Raw genomic sequence first — 22,031 nt, forward strand, 5'->3', positions numbered from 1 at the left:
CCATTGAACTGGTGGGTAGCGCCGAGCAGGATAGCCAACCAGAGAAGCAATTCATCTTTCTGAACATGTGAATCTAATGGGAATGGTTTCATAATTATCAACCAGCTGCTGCACTTGCAGGGCTCTAATAAATGAAAGTGGCATTGTCTGCATCCCTTTAGATAGGATTCCCATTGGGAGTATCTCACCAAAAAGTACATTCATTGCAGAGAATGTCAGAAATCTGACTTGTATCTTAGTGCAGACTTCTGGGAAAATCAGTCAGCCAATCACACAAGCAGAACCTTTCTGGGAGGCATTGTGTACACATTCTGAGTACAGAGCGCCTCCTGTTGGCCATATTTCATTTACAGAAAATTAAAGCAGCTGCAGATGAAAAGGAAAGGTATAATAACATAATTACAATATGACTTGTGTCCCAATTCTATACACGAGATTATTTTTTCCCCAGGAAAGTGGAGCTACCCTTCAAGCTGGGCACACAGGATTGCTGGCAGGATTCCCCCATTCACACATTGGAGGCCAATGGAGAAATCCTCCCCTCTGTGCTCTTGTATTCTGATGGTTGAAACTCCTCTTCTGATCAGCATTATGGTGTCCTTTTCTGAAAGTGCGGTAAAATACCGCTTTTCAGTTCTCAGGCATTCTCAGAGGAGATCGCTCTCCTCTGAGTGCCTGTTTATGAAAGTGTGTAGATCGCTTCTCATGTTGAGTTGAGGAGCGATCTACAAACGCCGGGAACTCCTGAGAACGGCTCCTCTCACTATAATCTCGTGTGATATAGCGGGATTACAGTATGAGGAACCATAAAATACAAAAGTTTAACACCAATCAGCACACATTATTCCCCAACATATTAATAAAATAATAAAGATAAATTCCCCCTACACAATATACATTAACCTAATTATAAAAAAAACATTGTTTTTATCAATATTTAAAGATCATACATGTCCCTATTTAAATGTGAATGGTGTATAGTAAATGAATGTAATGCACATATGTAATGCAGCTATACACCATTCATATAAATGCAAAATACATTTATAATCATTAAAAAAATAATTTTAATAAAGTATACAAGTATAAATATTTATTAATAAATTAAAATAAAATATATTTCATTATAGATAAACATAAAAATTGATAAACTGGTGCGATGCGAGAACACTGCAAATCCATTGCGGGTTCGCATGTCTGTTCACACTGCCATATGCGAATCGCTGGGGAGTGTCAATACATTGTTAATGACACCCCCAGATCAGCTTGCATATCGCACTGCGAACTGACAGTTCGGACATGAATTGGATCGCATATGTGTGAACACACATGCGATCCGATTCTGGTCCGAACAGAAAAAAGGGTCCTGTGCGTGTTTGCACCGAATGCGGTGCGATATCAGCCATACTACCTGTACAGCTGATATCGCACCGCACAGACATTGCATGTAATGTGAATGGCAGTGTGCTGTGAATAACATGCGATGCCTGTGCGATGTCCGGCATCGCACAAGTGTGAACTGGGCCTAAAAGCTAACACCCCCAAATCAGTTCGCATATCGCAGTGCGATCTGCAAACTCGGACAGTAATCGAATCGCATGGCTGTGAACACCCATGCGATCCGATTCTGCTGTGGACCAAAAAAAGGGTCCTGTATGAGTTTGGTCCGAGGGCAATGCAAATTTAGCAATACTATCTGTATGGCTGAAATCGCATCGCACAGAGATCGGATGTGATTTTGCACTGCAGTGCGGTGCGAATCACATCCGATCTCGGACACCGCAGCAGTGGGAACTGGCCCTAAATCATATTGCATTTGCACCAAAATGGTACAGGACCCTTTATTTGGTCCGCACTGGAATCGGATCGCATGGGTGTGAACACCCTTGCGATCTGATTCCTGCACCATTACATAGTTCGCACTGCGATGTGTGAAATGATCTGGGGGTGTCATTAACTTTACATTGACACCCGCAGTGGTGCGCAGATGTCAATGTAGGTGCGATGTGAAAACCCGCACAGGAATCACGCTGGTTCACGCATCGCACAAGTGTGAACCCAGCAAGAGACGTGAACATCTAAAAAAAAAATATATATATATATCTATATCTATATATAGATATATAGATATAGATATATATATCTATATATATACATATAGCTATATATACACACACTATAAATTCCTATCCTGCTGGTTTTGGGGTGTGTAATGATGGGCAAGGTGTGCTCTGACTGTTTGGTGAAAGAAAGAAGTCAAAAGACTTCTTGCTTTCTCCAGAATATCAGCCAGTTTCAGGCTTCTCCCTCTGATTCTCCACTTCTGAAATGGTGAATCAGAAAGTGAGAATTCTGTCACAGATCGCCAGTGAGGTGCTGAGATCGCACCTTCATAAACTGGCCGTTTCTGTGAAGTCAGTTAATAATTCTCAATGTGCGGAGATAATCAGCGGAGAACATGTTCTCCGCTGATTATCTCAGTTTCATAAACTGGTCATGAGCTGAGATCAGCGGTGAGACTCGGGATCGCCGCTGATCTCAGTTTCATAAAAGGACACCTATCAATTAGCTGCAGCGACTGGTGAAAAGTCACATTTTCCAGCAGTCCTGTTCTACTGAAGTCGATCTACTGATCAACTTCTGTCCAATAAGCAGGGCTACAGAAAGATGAAGATTTGTCTGGTCTCTGCTGAACCAACCAATCCATGTGTATCCAGGAGAGACCATATACTTCTAGTGTTCCTAAAGGGTGTGTGCACTTACAGAGCAGACATATAATGTATATATGAAAAATAGAAATACCATCATATATTGGCCAGCTGTATTGTGTTGTAGACCAGGGGTTTGCCAGTGCTGTCAAATTTGTTGCCATCATTTCCCATGCTGACTTCAAACTGGATGGGGCCAGCAATGTCTTCGATCATGGTGGCAGAATGGAAGACCACTCAACAACCAAACTTTACCCGACGCTGATATTTCTGGAAAGAGGACATCAGAGATAAAGAACTTTATTCAGGTTATTACATTACAAACAGCAGGGAACTCAGTGAGTGGACTGATCAAAACAAAAACTGATTGGATTCAACTATCCACACAAGTGAGGTGGATCCCTAGTATATTCTACCAGCAAGAACTCCCCTGCTGATAGAAAACACTGATCAGCGCTGTGCTGATGAAGAACAATCTTCCAACAAGCCTGTTCATTACATCAACTTCCCCAAACCAGAACAACCAAAGATGGATCAAAATTGGGCTGGTCCCTGCTAAACCAACCAAATTTGGATCCACGTATAACCAGCGTTAGAAGAATGTGTGGGCTGCCATTGCTGGCCACCTTCTGAAATGCTAGTTGCAGGCATAATGGAGAAGTTCATCTTTAAAGTTCACAGGAGAAACACTGAGGTGATCCAAGTTAGGGCTATTAGCACTTTGTTCTCACTTCCAGAACACACATACATCAGGGATTAGAAGGCTGCAAGGCTGTTGGGTCACTGCCAGGAGGGGAGAGCAAGTTAAGTGAAACTTTTATAGAAGAACTACAACATCATCATTGCTTCACCTGTGAAAATTGGGGATAAATGAATCCATGACTCCTGCATCTCCAGTGGTCAGTGAGAGTGTGCTTTAAAGCTCTTTTACTGCATGTTAAGAATATATTAATATTTGGGTGTCCATAACCTGGCCATAGGTTAATTTTTAATCACTGGGCCAGCACAGCAGCCAGGCAACCAGTACTTTTATAAAGAGGTCAGCAATGCAGCCAACATACATATCCCAGTAGTAGAGTATTCTTTCACAGAGAAGGATGGAGAAGACTGATCTACACAAAACAGCTCAATGGGAGGCTCTACCTCATGCTTGTGTGTCTGAAAGGGACATCAATTCATTTCTATGCTAGGTTGAAGCTGGTTGAATCTGAGGATGGAGATAACAGGATTTTTTGTTACTCACCATAAAATCCCTTTCTGAGTTCATTGATGGACACAGGTTCCTCTTTATCCATGAACTAGCAGGGTTTTAAAGCCCTACCTACAGGAGTAGGATGCAAAGAAGCAAAAGACTCGACACCTCCTAAGTGCAAGTCTTCTCTGGGCATAAACCCCCTCTCTGCTATAGGTCTCCAGTCAGTCACAAGCAGTGTCAAATGATAAAACGCCATAGAGGGCAGAGTTCTGTGTCCATCAATTAACTCAAAGAAAGGGATTTTACGGTAAATCCCATTTTCTCTCGCGGTTATTGGCGAACACACCCTTTTCTTTATACATGAACAAGCATTGATGTCCCCAAGCAGTGCCTCAATCAGGGGTGGGCAAACTGGCCAAGGGAGAATGAACCCAGGACAACATGCCAACGCTCAAACTACCCCAAGAGTCCTAAACAGCTGCTGCAAAACCTTGCAGCCAAGACTAGCATCCGAGAATGCCAACACATCCTCTATAGAATTTAGGAAACGTGTGCACAGACAACCAGGCCACCGCTTTGCAAACTGGAAAAACAGACGTCTGAGTCAGAACAGCCAGGATGCACTAACCTCCCAGGAGGAGTACACCATGACAGGGAAGGGAGGATCCCTCCCCTTAACAGCATACACCTGTACGATTGTGTCCAATGCAACCAGAAATTGTGGCAGAAGACGCCGCCATGCCATCACTCGGACTATCCAAGAGCATAATTTGAGAATCAGATCCCTGAAAAGCAGCCGTCACAGATACATACCAATCGTGAGAACCAAGTCAATGGAGTACAGAAACACCTTCCAAGGATGGGACGACCGAGAACACAAAGGAGAGTGTCATCATGCAGGTGATAATCCAACACCACCTTACAGGACAACGCTGCCAACTCCACCGCACCAAAGTAATAGCGGCTAGGAAAGCAACAGTCTTCAAGAGAGTAAGCAAGGGAATGTTCCAAACACTCTCAAAGGGAGGCTTCTGAAGAGCTGACAACACCAAAGTACCACGGTGGCAACAGGGGGCACACAAGAGGCATCAAATAACGAACCCCTTGCTTGAAAGTGTGAGCTGAGGCATGCATGGCCAAAGAATGCCAAAGAAGACAGCCAGAACAGAGACTTGACCCTCAAATGTGTTCAAATCAAGCCTCTGATCCACGCCACATTGAAGGAAGGCCAACCCTAGAAAGAACGAGGATGGCTGCCCGCCAAATGATATAAGCTCTCCAGGTGTGAAGCTAAAGCAGCAGCGAGGTAGAATTACCAGCCGTTAACACAGTCAGGGTCACTGAGCCAGACAAACCCCTGTCCTTCAGAACCTGAATTTCAATAAACATGCCTTCACCGCCAGCAATGGTAAATCAGGAAGAAAACCAGCCCCTGGGACAGAAAATCCTCCCAAAAAGGGCAGTCATCAAGAAGCGTCTGCTATCACCCACACCCGGTTGACGTATCACAGACAGCAAGGACAGTCCAGAGCTACCAGGATGACCTTGATCCTTTCGGACTCTATCCAGTGCAATAGACGAGGAAACAGGCAAAGAGACGGAAAGGCGTAGGTGAGGTTGTACTGATCCCACAGTGCCACTAGTGCAATCCTGTAATCCCTACGCCAGAGCATTCAAGGATCTCGCCACAAACCTTAGTACCTTCCAGGATGCCAGAATATCTACGTCCGGCATGCCCCAGCAAAGACAGAGCTCATGGAACATCTCCAGGAGCAGGGACCACTAGCCCACTTCAGCGTCTGATAGCTGAGATATTGGCTGAGATAATCTGCCAGCCAGTTTTCAACACCTGATATGTGTATTGCAGACAGAGTCGGAAAAATCTTTTCTGCCCATCGCAGGATGTGAGACGCCTCCAGCACTGCTGCTGCACTTCACATGCCTCCTTGAGGATAAACATATGGCACCATGATGCAGTTATTAGAATAGATCCTGATTGGTAGACTCTATTGGGCAACTTGTCAAATGTGTCACCAACAACCTGATCGCCCGAGGCTTCAAGACATTGATGAGCAGTCGAGTTGCCCCTGGAGTCCAGCGACCCCAGGCAAAGCCCATTCCCATGACTCCTCCCCAGCCCCATAGGCTGGCATCTGTCGTGACCACAGTCCAGAGAATGGGAGGACTTTCTGTCTGTAGAGGCAGAGACCATAGCCGCCTGATGAGCAAGGCCCTCGTCGACTGCTCCAGAGGAATCCAATAGTCCAAGGAAGGCGACCCTATCCGTTTGGATAAAACATCCTTTGCAGCGCTTGAATGGAACTGAGCATACAGAACCGCTCCGAAGGTGGCCACCATCAGACCTGCATGCAAAAAAAAAAAAAAACACAGGCGGGCCACTGACTAGACTAGAGCAGTCGGACCGCCGACTGCAGCTTCTGAAGTGTGTCTGACAAGAGAAATGCCATGGCCTGCTCCAAATCAAGAATCAGCCTCAAATACTCACAGCACATGAGCAGTGTCACCACACACTTCCTGAAGGTAACGGGCCAAGCAAAATCCTATAGGGAGTGCAATGAGCCAGAACTTACCAGTCTAGGGAGGGGCAACTGCCTGACGGACCTTACGACCAAACGCCTGCTCCTGAGCCTATAGGAGATCCAGGTGATAATGTTTAATGATGGTCTAATAACTAGACCATGATAGACGAGGAGGATCTTTCTCAAGTCTAAAAAACTAAAAACTTTCTTTCTCGTCCTGTGGCAAACTACAAAAGGTTGGCAGTACAATGTCCTGGAATCGGTGGAATGTACTGGCCACCTTGAGCAAAAATCCAGGATCGGTTCGTAAAAACTCGATCCTCAAAAATCGTGAGGAAAGGCTCCCTCACTGAAAGGGCCTGCAACTCACTTACCCTACGCGCTGAGGCAACAGCTACAAGAAATATAGTTTTTAATGTAAGTAACTTAACCGAAATAACCTCGAGAGGCTCAAAAGGAAATTCAACCAGAGTTTGAAGTACCAGGGACAGGTCCCAAGTTGGACAACTTCTCACCACTACTGGTCTGGCCCTGATTGATTTGAAAAATCTGGCTATAGTGGGATTGTCCAGGAGAGAAAACTGGAGGAAAACACTGATAGCTACCTCCTGTACCTTCAAGATACTAACAAAGACCTTTGTCGTCACCCTCTTGAAAAAATTCCAAAATTGAAGGAATATCATGAGTTAATCTTTGATTCTCAGATAACCATGAGTTAAACCTTTTCCAAACCTTGGAATATATGTCTCTAGTGACTGGTTTTCTGCAATTTACCAGCGTCTTGACTACTTTGTCAAAGAACCCCTGGGCGCTCAGTATCTTTTCTTCATATACCAAGCCGTCAAGCTTAAGGACACCACCTGTGGGTGTGACACTGAACCCTGCGATAGTAAGTCTTCTCTCTTCGGAAGACTCAGTGAAGGTTTCGAGATCAGAATCTGTAGCAGGGAAAACCATGGCCTCTTGGGCCAGAAAGGGGCGATTAGGATAAGATCAGTTTCTTCAAGAAGAAACTTCCGGAATAAGTCTGATTGGCGGGAAGGTGTAACAGAGGCCGAATGGCCACGGATTCGCCAGAGCATCGATCCCCAATGATTGATCTGCTGGGTTCATGGAAAAGAATCTGTCTTGCGGTTGTTCTGATTTGCGAACAGATCAGTTTCGGGACATCCCCATCTGTTGGTGAGATCCGCAAAAGGCCTTGCGATGAAGAGACCAGTTGTCTCGATCTATCCGGTGGCGGCTGAAATAATCTGCCAGACAATTTTGTGTCCCCTTCAGGTGCACCGCTGTAATTGAAGCTAAATTCCCTTCTGCCCATGATAAAATCTCCTGGGCAATAGATTGAAGTATCTGGCTCCTCGTGCCTCCCTGTTTGTTGAGGTACGCGACATTGTCGGATAGAATTTGGAGATTGTGACCCTTGATTTCCGTCTCAAATGACTGCAAGGCTCTCTGAACTGCTAGCAGCTCTCTCTGATTGGATGAAGCCCTTGCTTCCCTTGAGGACCACTCTCTTTGTGCCACTGCGTTGCTGAGGTGGGCCCCCCATCCCCAGGAACTCGCATCCGTAGTGATCCTTTGGGATATAGGAATGGACCATGGGAGACCTCTTGTTAGGTGCAGGTTTGTCCTCCACCACAAGCTTCTCTTTACCCTGCTGGGTATCCAGACCCTTGATTCCAGGGACTTTGCGTCTCCGTCCTAGTTCCTTAATAGAAACAGTTGTAATGGACGTTGATGAAATGTTGCCCATGGTACTGCGGGAAATCATGAGGTCATCAGACCCACTGCTCTCAAAACCTGTCTCAGCGAGACCTACTGGTGGGTCTGTAACGCTGACATAGTTTGGATCATTTTTGTAATCTCCTGTGGAAAAAAAAACTTTTTTGGTCTAGCGAGCAAAAGTCATATCCCAGATATGTCACTTTCTGGGCTGGAATTAAGGATGACTTCTCTACGTTTATTAACCAGCCTAGGGAAGTCTTGTACTGTCTAGAGGTCCGCTACCAACATTTGGTATGACTCTGCTACCACTAGGAGGTCGTCCAGGTGAGGGATAATAGTTATCGCCTTTAACCTTAGTGTTGCCAGCGCCTCCCCCAACACCTTTGCAAAAATGCGTGAGGCTGAGGACAGACTGAAGGGGAGGGCTTGAAATTGAAAGTGCCGAGTCTCTGTTCCCATCTTGACTGCTAATCTTAAGAATCTCTGGAAGGCTGGATGGATAGGGATGTGAAGGTAAGCATCCCTCAAATCCAAGGTGGCCATGAAGCAGTTTGGGTAAAGCAGGTTTTTGATTGTGAATACAGTCTCCATGCGGAAATGCTTGTATCCGATTGAACGGTTTAGAGACCGGAGGTTCAGGATAAGCCAATACTTATCTGATGGCTTTTTGATGACAAATATATAGGAATAAAACCCCTTACCCTGATCTGGCCGGGGAACAGGACTTTTTGATCTAACAAGTCTCCAATTTGGAGACCCAGAGCCTTCGCTTTCTCACGATCTTGGGGGGAAAGTTGACCAATAACCCCTCCGGTGCTTGGCGAGAAAATCCCAGCCTGTACCCATTGGTCACTAGGTCCAGGATGAAGGGACTTGAAGTGACTGCTGCCCATTGTGGGAGAAAGGCCCTCAGTCTTCCTCCCACTGGGGGACACGAGTCACTGTGGCTTGGCGGGTTGTTGAGGAGGATTAAAAAAGACCCCCCCTTACCTCTGCCTTTGTGCCCTGTCTAATGTTTTTTGGGCCTGTTGTCCTTTTCTCTAGGACCTTGCTACCTACCTTGGCCTCGAAAAAAAACTTTCTGGCTGTCGGGTTTTTCTTTTTCTCTGGAAAAGCCTTTTTTCCTATCGGCTGCACATTCCAGTGCCTCCTGCAGTCCTGGGCCAAAAAGATGATCACCCGTAAGGGGAAGCCCACAAAGGCGCAACTTTGAGGCTGAATCACTTGACCAGGTTTTAAGCCATAGGCTTCTCCTGGCCGAATTCCTGGCTGTCATTCTTACCGACTCTGCGGAAGAATCAGCCAAAAATCCCACTACACGAAAAAGGAGAGGAAAAGACTTCAAAATTTGCTCTCTAGAGGTACCTGCCAACAAATGTGTTTGAATTTGTGTCCACCATACTTCCAGATTTCTGGCTACACATGTGCAGGCCAGAGCTGGTTTAAGATTCCCAACAGCTGAATCCCAGGCTCTGGGGAGAAGGATATCCCCTCTTTTGTCCATCGGGTCCTTAAAGGGGTTGTAAAGGTAAAAATTTTTTCACCTTAATGCATTCTATGCATTAAGGTGAAAAAACTTCTGACAGAACCGCCGCCCCCAGGCCCCCCGTTTTACTTACCTGACGCCTCGAAAGTCAGCTTCGCGTTCCCGACATCTGTTCCTCCGCTCACCCTGGCCGCTGATTGGCTGCAGTGGATGGATTGAAAGCAGCGCAGCCATTGGCTCGCGCTGCTGTCAATCACATCCGATGACGCGACGCGCCGGGGGGCGGGGCCGAGTGATACAGCGAGCGGCTATAGCCGCCGGCTGTATCACGGGAGCGCGCCCGCAAGCACTCACCACCGTGCGAGGGAGCTCGCATGAAGGTGGTGAATGCTTGCGGGGAGGAGCTGAAACAGCCGCTGAGGGACCCCAGAAGACGAGGTTCGGGGCCACTCTGTGCAGAACGAGCTGCACAGTGAAGGTAAGTATAACATGTTTGTTATTTTAAAAAAAAAAAAAAAACACCTTTACAACCGCTTTAAGCGTGCCCATATCATCAAACGCTAGATCCGAGTTTTTTTAAACCTTTGAAAGAGGTGCATCCAACTTAGGATTTTTGTTCCACGGCTGCGCTGTGTCCTCATCAAAAGGAAACCTCCTTTTTAGGTTACCAGAAAAGAAAGGTCTGGATTTTCCCACACCAGTTTGATAGTATCAATCAAGGAACTATGTACTGGAAAAACTCTAGACTTCTTCTTATGCAAACCCTTTTACATAAGATCATGTTTGGATAATTGTACCTCCTCCTCTTTCAATTCAAGTGTAGTATAGATAGCCTTTAATAAGTCATCAACATCCTCTAAAGATAACTTAAACCTTGAGCCCCATGTGGATTCTCTATCCCTGGGCTCTATATCTGACCCTGATTCTTCCGGAGAAGAACGGGTAGATCTGACTTCAGCTTCAGAGTCTTCACTCTACGCTTGCCTGGGAATGCTACTGACTGAAGTCCTAATTGAAGACGGACCCTCAGCTGGAGTCTGAAGCTTGTCAATTAGTGTTTTAAATGAGCTAAAGGTAGACGCAAGCTCATCTCTAACAGGAGGCTAACGAGTCATCCTTTACCAGGCCTTCTATACAGGTGCAACAAACAGCTTTGCTCCATGAGGAGCTCAGTTTGTTGCGCAAACCGCACATTTCCTTTTTAGTGGCTGCGCTTGGGCCTTGTCCAGGGTCTTGGTCTGCAAGACAAAACAAATGACCCACAATAAAACTATCAGCCAGCCAATCACTCCGTAACACCACGTGCAGGAGGGAGGAAATGTGTCCCCTTACACCCACTACTACAGAGAGGGGAGGGGGAGGGAACACTCACAGGGATAGCGAGCGGGTGACCAAACACCCTAGACTTACCTGTGAGGTGTTGGGGATCGTATCCACTGCCTGTGCAGGTACTGCCAAAGGATCCATCCTGCTCCACTTGGTCATCTACAGCCTCGCTGCTTTCACCAAAAAACACCAGCAGCCAGCGTCCCCTGTTTCCGCCGTTATGAAGACTGGAACTGGCGTCTTCGGCACCCAATGATGACGTCATATGCCCCCGGAAGTGACCTCTCTAGGAACTTCCTGTGGGCCAGCTTGGAGCGCAGGAGTTCTGCCCCCTCGAGCGCCGCGGCTTCCTTTTTCCCCTGCATGTATCAGCCACGCTGTCAGCGAGAAAAGGACATAGCCGTTCTGCCTGTAGCCATTAGTGCAATGCACTGCGCTATGGGAGCCGACATCACCCCGGTCCTGGCCCTCTCCAGGCACTGAAAACGGGACAGCAGCACAGCCAACTTCCCCAGCAGAGATGCTGCTTTAGGCCAAGAAAAGGTTAGTGACATGCCCCAAACAGCCATACAGAGCCCCTGCTCATGAGACCTAGGGGACCAGGTTCCAGGAACATGTTACCCCCCTGTCTGGAGTAAATACTAATAATGGACATGGGGCCTGGAGGACCGCCCTTTTATCTGGTGGGGGTGTTTCCTGTCCTGGTAGGTGGAGGCTCAGCCAGCCTTCTGACGTGGGTTCCTTCCCTTCTAGACTAGTGGGCAGAAGAACTCTCACCACCCATAAGGTGCTCAACATTGTCAGCCAAGGTAGCACCTTCAAAACTAAAATGGCGTTCAACATGAGCACCCAGCAGGCCACGAGGTGCAGCCTGTAATGTCAGATAGCATGACAACATGTTGTGCCCACCTGTGGAGTGGGGCCCGGTGGAACACCACTACTTAGCCCCCGTGACCATGGAGAAATGGAGCAGCCAAAGCTATCCCTGGCACGTGGCCAGGACCCAGCAGGGACATTGGAATGAACCTCACCACCAGGCAATCACCCACCGTCCCCCATAAAAGGTGAAGTGGGAGAGTCCATGGAGCCAGCGTCACCCCAGGATCATCCAACCTCCATAACTAGCCAGGGGACTGCACAGGCAGGCCGGATATGTGCAGGCAGGTGAGCCGCACATGTGGGGAGGGTGGGCGTGCAGCTCAATGAATGGCTACCCCCAAGGTCTGGAGTGAAGCGGAGGAGGGGACCCCACAGGGACCAACCACATCAAGGAGTACCCGTGCTAAATCCCGGGGAGGAAGGGAGGATCCCGGTTACTTACTTTCCAAACCCATGGAACATTTGTGTGAGTTTCCCATGACAGATCCTCCTCTCCACTGAAGTGTGGGGGGGGGGCTGTCGGCCAGGGGTAACACTGACGTGGAGTACAGGTGCCCGGTCATATGTGTCCCTGTGAGACGTTGAACTCGCTGGCCGCCCTGGTCCAGGATGAGGCATAGTCATGGATGACAAAACGTGAAGCTAGCGGTCTGTGTGCATTTGCTAGTCAAACTGGGGTGACCACTGGATAGAATTATCCAGTCCAACTGTTAGAAGATCTCTGCCGGAAAAAAAAAAATCCAGGAAAAAGAAAAAAAAAAGAAAAAAGTTGTGGGAACACAAATCCCAGCAAAAAAAATCCCATCCATAGTCCTGAAGACACTGGACTGGAGACCTAAAGCAGAGGGCCAGAGAAGGACTGCCCATAGGAGGAGCCAAGTTTTCTGCTGTCTAGTATCCTACTCCTGTAGGTGGCGCTAGAAAACCCTGCTTGTTTTGGATAAAGAAGAAGCTGCATCCGTCAATGAACGTAAGACAAAGAACCAGTAGAAAATTGGGATAGCGGCTAGGTCTGCTAAACATCTTCCCACTCATTACATTGCCATTTAGAGAAAATATAGCATAGCTCTCCAATAATATCACACTTTATACATTAGTATTCCTGGCCAAAATATCAGCTGTTCATTTTCAGCATATTTCTACCTACATGCATATGGACGCAAAACAAAAATTTAATCTCTTGAAATGAGTATGAGTGCGCATGCAGGATACTGAGCGACAAGCCAGATTTCTCATTCATACAAAGGGCATGTTTATTGCGCCTCATTACACATAGAAAACAAAAGGCTGCATTTAGATCAGTAAAAAACAAAGATGGGTCAGTATTTTGTCTGCTGCGAGGCCATAATGTTCTGCTATCTATAGGACTAATACAGAGCTAAGAATTACCTGTACAGCATCATCCCTGGAGATTTTCACTCCATCTTTGTCTACGTCATCCAGTTTGGTTGAGAGGTGAACAAGGAGTCTTCCTCTGTAAGCGACACCTTCTCCCTATACAATGAAAACATCATTTACTAAAGTAGAGATGGGGACACTTGTCAGGTTTGTATTACAAGACGGCGTAATTGTCATTCAAAGTGTGACAGTGCTGAGAGGTGACAATTGTCCTGAGTGTGGGGGGAGGGGGGAGTGCCCGCTATTGAACTGGTTATAGAAGGCATAATAATATAGAAATAGAGGATACGATTGTTCTATGTTGGATTGGAATCACAAGAATGATCTCTACATTCTCTGAAGATGGCGATAGTAGAACGTTTGTAGAAATAATATAATAATGTGGATTGCTGGTAAAATTGCATTCCTTTAGTGAAGGTTTAGATCTAAATATACCAAATATTGAAAATCCCATATAATAGCACAAAGCCCTTGGAGGAATATATCTATACATCCTCTAAATAAAACATTTCAAGTGGCTGTAACCCTCAGACATGAAATCTGAACAAAGCATATCCCTCTATATCAGTGCTTCTCATCTCCTGTCCTCAGGACCCACTAACAGGCCAGGTTTGCAGGATAACTGAAATACATGACAGGTGATCTCATTGGCTGCTCAGTGATTGCCGTATTCTAGTCTGTATCTCCCCCCAAGGTAATACAGAAAACCTGGCCTGTTAGTGGGCCCTGAGGACAGGAGATGACCACTGAACTATACTTGTCTCAGTCCAGAGCACTAAATGTCATTTCTGTCTGCTGCCTCCTTCCTCTGCCATCAGCATGTATAAATATATAAGGGGGATATGATCTCCATGTATAAATAGATAAGGGGGGATATGATCTCCATGTATAAATACATAAGGGGGATATGACCACCATGTATAAATACATAAGGGGGATATGATCTCCATGTATAAATACATAAGGGGGGATATGATCTCCATGTATAAATACATAAGGGGGGATATGATCTCCATGTATAAATACATAAGGGGGATATGATCTCCATGTATAAATACATAAGGGGGGATATGATCACCATGTATAATACATGAGGGGGGATATGATCACCATGTATAAATATATAAGGGGGATATGATCTCCATGTATAAATATATAAGGGGGATATGATCTCCATGTATAAATACATAAGGGGGGATATGATCTCCATGTATAAATATATAAGGGGGATATGATCTCCATGTATAAATATATAAGGGGGGATATGATCACCATGTATAAATATATAAGGGGGGATATGATCTCCATGTATAATACATAAGGGGGGATATGATCACCATGTATAAATACATAAGGGGGATATGATCACCGTGTATAATACATAAGGGGGGATATGATCACCATGTATAAATATATAAGGGGGATATGATCTCCATGTATAAATATATAAGGGGGATATGATCTCCATGTATAAATACATAAGGGGGGATATGATCTCCATGTATAAATATATAAGGGGGATATGATCTCCATGTATAAATACATAAGGGGGGATATGATCACCATGTATAAATATATAAGGGGGGATATGATCTCCATGTATAATACATAAGGGGGGATATGATCACCATGTATAAATACATAAGGGGGGATATGATCTCCATGTATAAATATATAAGGGGGGATATGATCTCCATGTATAATACATAAGGGGGGATATGATCTCCATGTATAAATATATAAGGGGGGGATATGATCTCCATGTATAAATACATAAGGGGGATATGATCTCCATGTATAAATACATAAGGGGGGATATGATCTCCATGTATAAATACATAAGGGGGGATATGATCTCCATGTATAAATACATAAGGGGGATATGATCTCCATGTATAAATACATAAGGGGGGATATGATCTCCATGTATAAATACATAAGGGGGGATATGATGTCCATGTATAAATACATAAGGGGGGATATGATCTCCATGTATAAATATATAAGGGGGGATATGATCTCCATGTATAATACATAAGGGGGGATATGATCTCCATGTATAAATATATAAGGGGGGGATATGATCTCCATGTATAAATACATAAGGGGGGATATGATCTCCATGTATAAATACATAAGGGGGGATATGATGTCCATGTATAAATACATAAGGGGGGATATGATCTCCATGTATAAATATATAAGGGGGGATATGATCTCCATGTATAAATACATAAGGGGGATATGATCTCCATGTATAAATACATAAGGGGGATATGATCTCCATGTATAAATACATAAGGGGGGATATGATCTCCATGTATAAATATATAAGGGGGGATATGATCTCCATGTATAAATACATAAGGGGGGATATGATCTCCATGTATAAATATATAAGGGGGGATATGATCTCCATGTATAAATACATAAGGGGGGGGATATGATCTCCATGTATAAATATATAAGGGGGGATATGATCTCCATGTATAAATATATAAGGGGGATATGATCTCCATGTATAAATATATAAGGGGGGGATATGATCTCCATGTATAAATATATAAGGGGGGGGATATGATCTCCATGTATAAATATATAAGGGGGGGATATGATCTCCATGTATAAATATATAAGGGGGGGATATGATCTCCATGTATAAATATATAAGGGGGGATATGATCTCCATGTATAAATATATAAGGGGGATATGATCTCCATGTATAAATATATAAGGGGGGATATGATCTCCATGTATAAATACATAAGGGGGGGGATATGATCTCCATGTATAAATACATAAGGGGGGGGATATGATCTCCATGTATAAATATATAAGGGGGGATATGATCTCCATGTATAAATATATAAGGGGGGATGATTATTCTGTCTCAGGTAATTTTTTTTCATGTTTTTACTTTGTTTTGTTGAATGACTTTCCCTGTTTTTTTCACTTATATACTTTACTTAATACAACACCTCCATCTACTGGAGGAAAAGTAGAACTGCACCGTCAAGTTGTCAAGTTGTTTTTTTCCACATTTCAGCAATCTTCAATATACAAATCTGATTCTACACCTCAGCATCCACCCTTCTACCAGTAATGACTCTTAAACTCATGTCAATGAATGTGAAGGGCCTAAATAGCCCATTCAAATGGAGAGCTCTATGGTCAGAAGCCATTAAATTCGGAAGCGACGTCATTTGTATCCAAGAATCGCACTTTACAAAGGATAACCCACCAAAATTCAAACACCATAAATTTCCACAAATTTTCTTTTCCAGCAATATTAAAAAAAAAAAAAAAAAAAAAAAAAAAAGGAGTGATTACAGCTAGAAAAGACACAATTTCATTTCAACAAATTGATATCAAAACGGATACCCAAGGAAGATTCAGAATTCTGGTAGCTTCAATTGACAACACGGTCTACACACAATAGTCAACATATATGTTCCCAACAAAAACCCCGAACCAGTTCATCAAGAAAGTGATGAAGAAAAGAAAGAAAATACAGAAAGGACACCTGATTATTTCCGGACACATCCAAGAAAGGGAAGAATCCTAGAAGAGGACTGGCCAACATCTTCTCAGCAGAAGACATGTATGATCCCTGGAGATCTTCACACACCACACAAAGACTTCACTTCTTTCTCCAACATTCACAAGTCATATTCCAGGATAGACCATTTCATCACAGACAAATATCTCCTCCCAAAAATAACCAAGGCCAACATTCACAATTTAACGTGGTCAGACCACACACCAATTACACTAGAAATGAAATCCAACCAAATCTGTCCCAATCATCATTTATGGAGAAATAACACATTTAGGTGTCCTTTTATGAAAGTGCGGTAAAATACAGCGATTCAGTTCTCAGAGGAGATCGCTCTCCTCTGAGTGCCTGTTTATGAAGGTGTGTAGATCGCTCTCCTCTGAGTGCCTGTTTATGAAGGTGTGTAGATCGCTCTCCTCTGAGGTCCTGTTTATGAAGGTCTGTAGATCGCTCTCCTCTGAGGTCCTGTTTATGAAGGTGTGTAGATCGCTCTCCTCTGAGGGCCTGTTTATGAAGGTGTGTAGATCGCTCTCCTCTGAGGTCCTGTTTATGAAGGTGTGTAGATCGCTCTCCTCTGAGGTCCTGTTTATGAAGGTGTGTAGATCGCTCTCCTCTGAGTGCCTGTTTATGAAGGTGTGTAGATCGCTCTCCTCTGAGGTCCTGTTTATGAAGGTCTGTAGATCGCTCTCCTCTGAGGTCCTGTTTATGAAGGTGTGTAGATCGCTCTCCTCTGAGGTCCTGTTTATGAAGGTCTGTAGATCGCTCTCCTCTGAGGTCCTGTTTATGAAGGTGTGTAGATCGCTCTCCTCTGAGGTCCTGTTTATGAAGGTGTGTAGATCGCTCTCCTCTGAGTGCCTGTTTATGAAGGTGTGTAGATCGCTCTCCTCTAAAGTACCTGTTTATGAAGGTGTGTAGATCGCTCTCCTCTGAGGTCCTGTTTATGAAGGTGTGTAGATCGCTCTCCTCTGAGGTCCTGTTTATGAAGGTGTGTAGATCGCTCTCCTCTGAGGTCCTGTTTATGAAGGTGTGTAGATCACTTTCCTCTGAGTGCCTGTTTATGAAGGTGTGTAGATCGCTCTCCTCTGAGTGCCTGTTTATGAAGGTGTGTAGATCGCTCTCCTCTGAGGTCCTGTTTATGAAGGTCTGTAGATCGCTCTCCTCTGAGTGCCTGTTTATGAAGGTGTGTAGATCGCTCTCCTCTGAGGTCCTGTTTATGAAGGTGTGTAGATCGCTCTCCTCTGAGTACCTGTTTATGAAGGTGTGTAGATCGTTCTCCTCTGAGGTCCTGTTTATGAAGGTCTGTAGATCGCTCTCCTCTGAGTGCCTGTTTATGAAGGTGTGTAGATCGCTCTCCTCTGAGTGCCTGTTTATGAAGGTGTGTAGATCGCTCTCCTCTGAGGTCCTGTTTATGAAGGTGTGTAGATCGCTCTCCTCTGAGTGCCTGTTTATGAAGGTGTGTAGATCGCTCTCCTCTGAGGTCCTGTTTATGAAGGTGTGTAGATCGCTCTCCTCTGAGTGCCTGTTTATGAAGGTGTGTAGATCGCTCTCCTCTGAGTGCCTGTTTATGAAGGTGTGTAGATCGCTCTCCTCTGAGTGCCTGTTTATGAAGGTGTGTAGATCGCTCTCCTCTGAGTGCCTGTTTATGAAGGTGTGTAGATCGCTCTCCTCTGAGTGGGAACTCCTGAGAACGGCTCCTCTCACTATAATCTCCTGTGATGTATCGGGATTACAGTATGAGGAACCATAAAATACAAAAGTGTAACACCAATCAGCACACATTATTCCCCAACATATTAATAAAATAATAAAGATAAATTCCCCCTACACAATATACATTAACCTAATTATATAAAAAACATTGTTTTTATCAATATTTAAAGATCATACATGTCCCTATTTAAATGTGAATGGTGTATAGTAAATGAATGTAATGCAGCTATTCACCATTCATATAAATGCAAAATACATTTATAATCATGAAAAAAATAATTTTAATAAAGTATACAAGTATAAATATTTATTAATAAATTAAAATAAAATATATTTCATAATTGATAAACATAAAAATTGATAAACTGGTGCGATGTGAGAACACTGCGAATCCACTGCGGGTTCCCGCATCGCACCGACTCGCATGTCAGTTCACACTGCCATATGCGAATCGCTGGGGAGTGTCAATACATTGTTAACGACACCCCCAGATCAGCTTGCATATTGCACTGCGAACTGACAGTTCGGACATGAATCGGATCGCATATGTGTGAACACACATGCGATCCGAAAAGAAAAAAGGGTCCTGTGCGTGTTTGCACCGAATGCGGTGCGATATCAGCCATACTATCTGTACATCTAATATCGCACCGCACAGACATCGCATGTAATGTGAACTGCAGTGCACTGCGAATTACATGCGATGTCCGGCATCGCACAAGTGTGAACTGGGCCTAAAAGTTAACAACACCCCCAAATCAGTTTGCATATCGCAGTGCGATCTGCAAACTCGGACAGTAATCGAATCGCATGGATGTGAACACCCATGCGATCCGATTCTGCTGTGGACCAAAAAAAGGGTCCTGTAAGAGTTTGGTCCGAAGGCAATGCAAATTTAGCAATACTATCTGTATGGCTGAAATCACATCGCACAGAGATCGGATGTGATTTTGCACTGCAGTGCGAATCACAAGTGTCAAATCCTACCTATGAATATACCGGCCACAACAACTATAGACTTAAAGTGGTGTTCCACCCTAAAAAAAAAAAAGTCATGATTGTGCCTTAAAAAAAAATTTGGATATTTTTTTTTTTTACTTACCTCTAAATGCCTGTTGCTAGGGGGTCCCTCGTAGTCTGCCTCTTTCAGTGCCTGGGCTGGTGACATCACTTCCCCCTCGGCACAGGAAGAGCTCGGCTCTTCTCCCTCCCTCCTGTCAATCATCTGGGACCCATTACAGGTTCCAGATGACTGAGCGGCCAATCACGGCGCGCGGTGCCGTTCGCGCATGCGCAGTGGGTGCCAGGCTGTGAAGCCACAGCCCGGCGCCCACAGTTGCAATGCCGGCGCCGCTGAACGGAGGGGGAGACAAGCGGGGCTTCTATCCTCCACATCGCTGGACCCCGGGACAGATAAGTGTCCAATTAAAAGTCAGCAGCTGCAGTATTTGTAGCTGCTGACTTTTAATTTTTTTTTTTTTTTTTTTTGACTGGCCCTCCTCTTTAAGTACAAAACATGGTTTTAATTGGGACAATACCTCGATAACATCTCTAGGAATACAACTCACCTCCAACTAAATACCAAACCTAAACTATTTATATGGAATAAAAAAACAACGAGAGTCACATTCCCGATCCTCACCACCACTAAAGATAATGGAGGAATGAATCTACCAGATGTCAGGAACTATCACTATGAATCCATATTAGAGCCCTAAAAAAGAGAAGTTCTGTCCAAACACAGAACAAGAATCTACTACAAAGTCTGACTTCTATACACCAGTAATAGACATTCTCCCTAAATCAATCACTCCAAATCTACTACAAAGTCTGACTTCTATACACCAGTAATAGACATTCTCCCTAAATCAATCACTCCAAATCTACTACAAAGTCTGACTTCTATACACCAGTAATAGACATTCTCCCTAAATCAATCACTCCAAATCTACTACAAAGTCTGACTTCTATACACCAGTAATAGACATTCTCCCTAAATCAATCACTCCAAATCTACTACAAAGTCTGACTTCTATACACCAGTAATAGACATTCTCCCTAAATCAATCACTCCAAATCTACTACAAAGTCTGACTTCTATACACCAGTAATAGACATTCTCCCTAAATCAATCACTCCAAATCTACTACAAAGTCTGACTTCTATACACCAGTAATAGACATTCTCCCTAAATCAATCACTCCAAATCTACTACAAAGTCTGACTTCTATACACCAGTAATAGACATTCTCCCTAAATCAATCACTCCAAATCTACTACAAAGTCTGACTTCTATACACCAGTAATAGACATTCTCCCTAAATCAATCACTCCAAATCTACTACAAAGTCTGACTTCTATACACCAGTAATAGACATTCTCCCTAAATCAATCACTCCAAATCTACTGACTATTAAAAGGACATGATTTGCTTGGAAACACAAACTTTCTAAAACGAGACATTAAAAAAAATCTAAGATATTCCTCCGTATAGAAATGATGAAATATCGCAGAATCCGCTTTTCTGTAGATGAATGGACCAATCAGGGATCAGATTAGAGAAAAATCTACAATCCAACCTGATGGAAGTTATTGGGAAGAAGCCTGGAAAGTGTAAACGTTTAAAAGATTCCAATCCTGATGATGTGACAGAATTTCAATCGATAATATGGGAATATCTGTCTTATGAGGACCAAAGAAAGGCATTTCCTTTTTCTATGGGATACTCTCCTCCATCCAGATTATAAAAATCTTCACATGTTAAAATGGGAAAGAAACTTCTCCTGGGACCCAAATAAAATCATTCCAAATAATCCACAAATCATCATCATGGTGTACAGAACACGGGACAATGCTGAGAAATAACAGGTGATCCAAAATCTGCCCATCCCCCTCCCCCGACCGAATACTGGAAATCTTATAACAACCTCCGGAGTTTCATCATTTCCAGCAGATATTCCAGGAAACCTTTCCACACTCCCCCCCCCCTCCCCCCCCACTCCACACTCCCCCCCCTCCACACTTCCCCCCCACTCCACCCCCACCCCCCCACTCCACACTCCCCCCCCACTCCACACTCCAACCCCCCCACTCCCCCCCCCGCTCCACACTCCCCCCCCCACACTCCCCCCCACCCTTCCCCCCCACCCCCCGCTCCACACTCCAACCACCCCACCCCACCTCCACACTCCCCCCCCACCCCCCCGCTCCACACTCCCCCCCCCACTCCACACTCCCCCCCCCCCCCTCCACACTCCCCCCCCACCCCCCGCTCCACACTCCCCCCCCGCTTCACACTCCCCCCCCACCCCCCCGCTCCACACTCCCCCCCCACCCCCCCGCTCCACACTCCCCCCCCCACTCCACACTCCCCCCCCCCGCTCCACACTCCCCCCCACCCCCCGCTCCACACTCCCCCCCCGCTCCACACTCCCCCCCCCACTTCACACTCCCCCCCCACCCCCCCCGCTCCACACTCCCCCCCCCGCTCCACACTCCCCCCCC

The 22,031-nt window shown here is 44.9% G+C and overlaps 1 protein-coding gene across 1 annotated transcript in view; it reads left to right on the forward strand.

Moving 5' to 3' along the window:
• The window catches only part of LOC141129552 (myoferlin-like), a 644,669-nt gene that overhangs the window by 265,881 nt on the left and 356,757 nt on the right, over window positions 1-22,031 (forward strand). The window lies entirely within an intron of this gene.

The sequence above is a fragment of the Aquarana catesbeiana genome, linkage group LG02 (genome assembly GCF_042186555.1).
Source record: "Aquarana catesbeiana isolate 2022-GZ linkage group LG02, ASM4218655v1, whole genome shotgun sequence".
Lineage (NCBI taxonomy): Eukaryota > Metazoa > Chordata > Amphibia > Anura > Ranidae > Aquarana > Aquarana catesbeiana.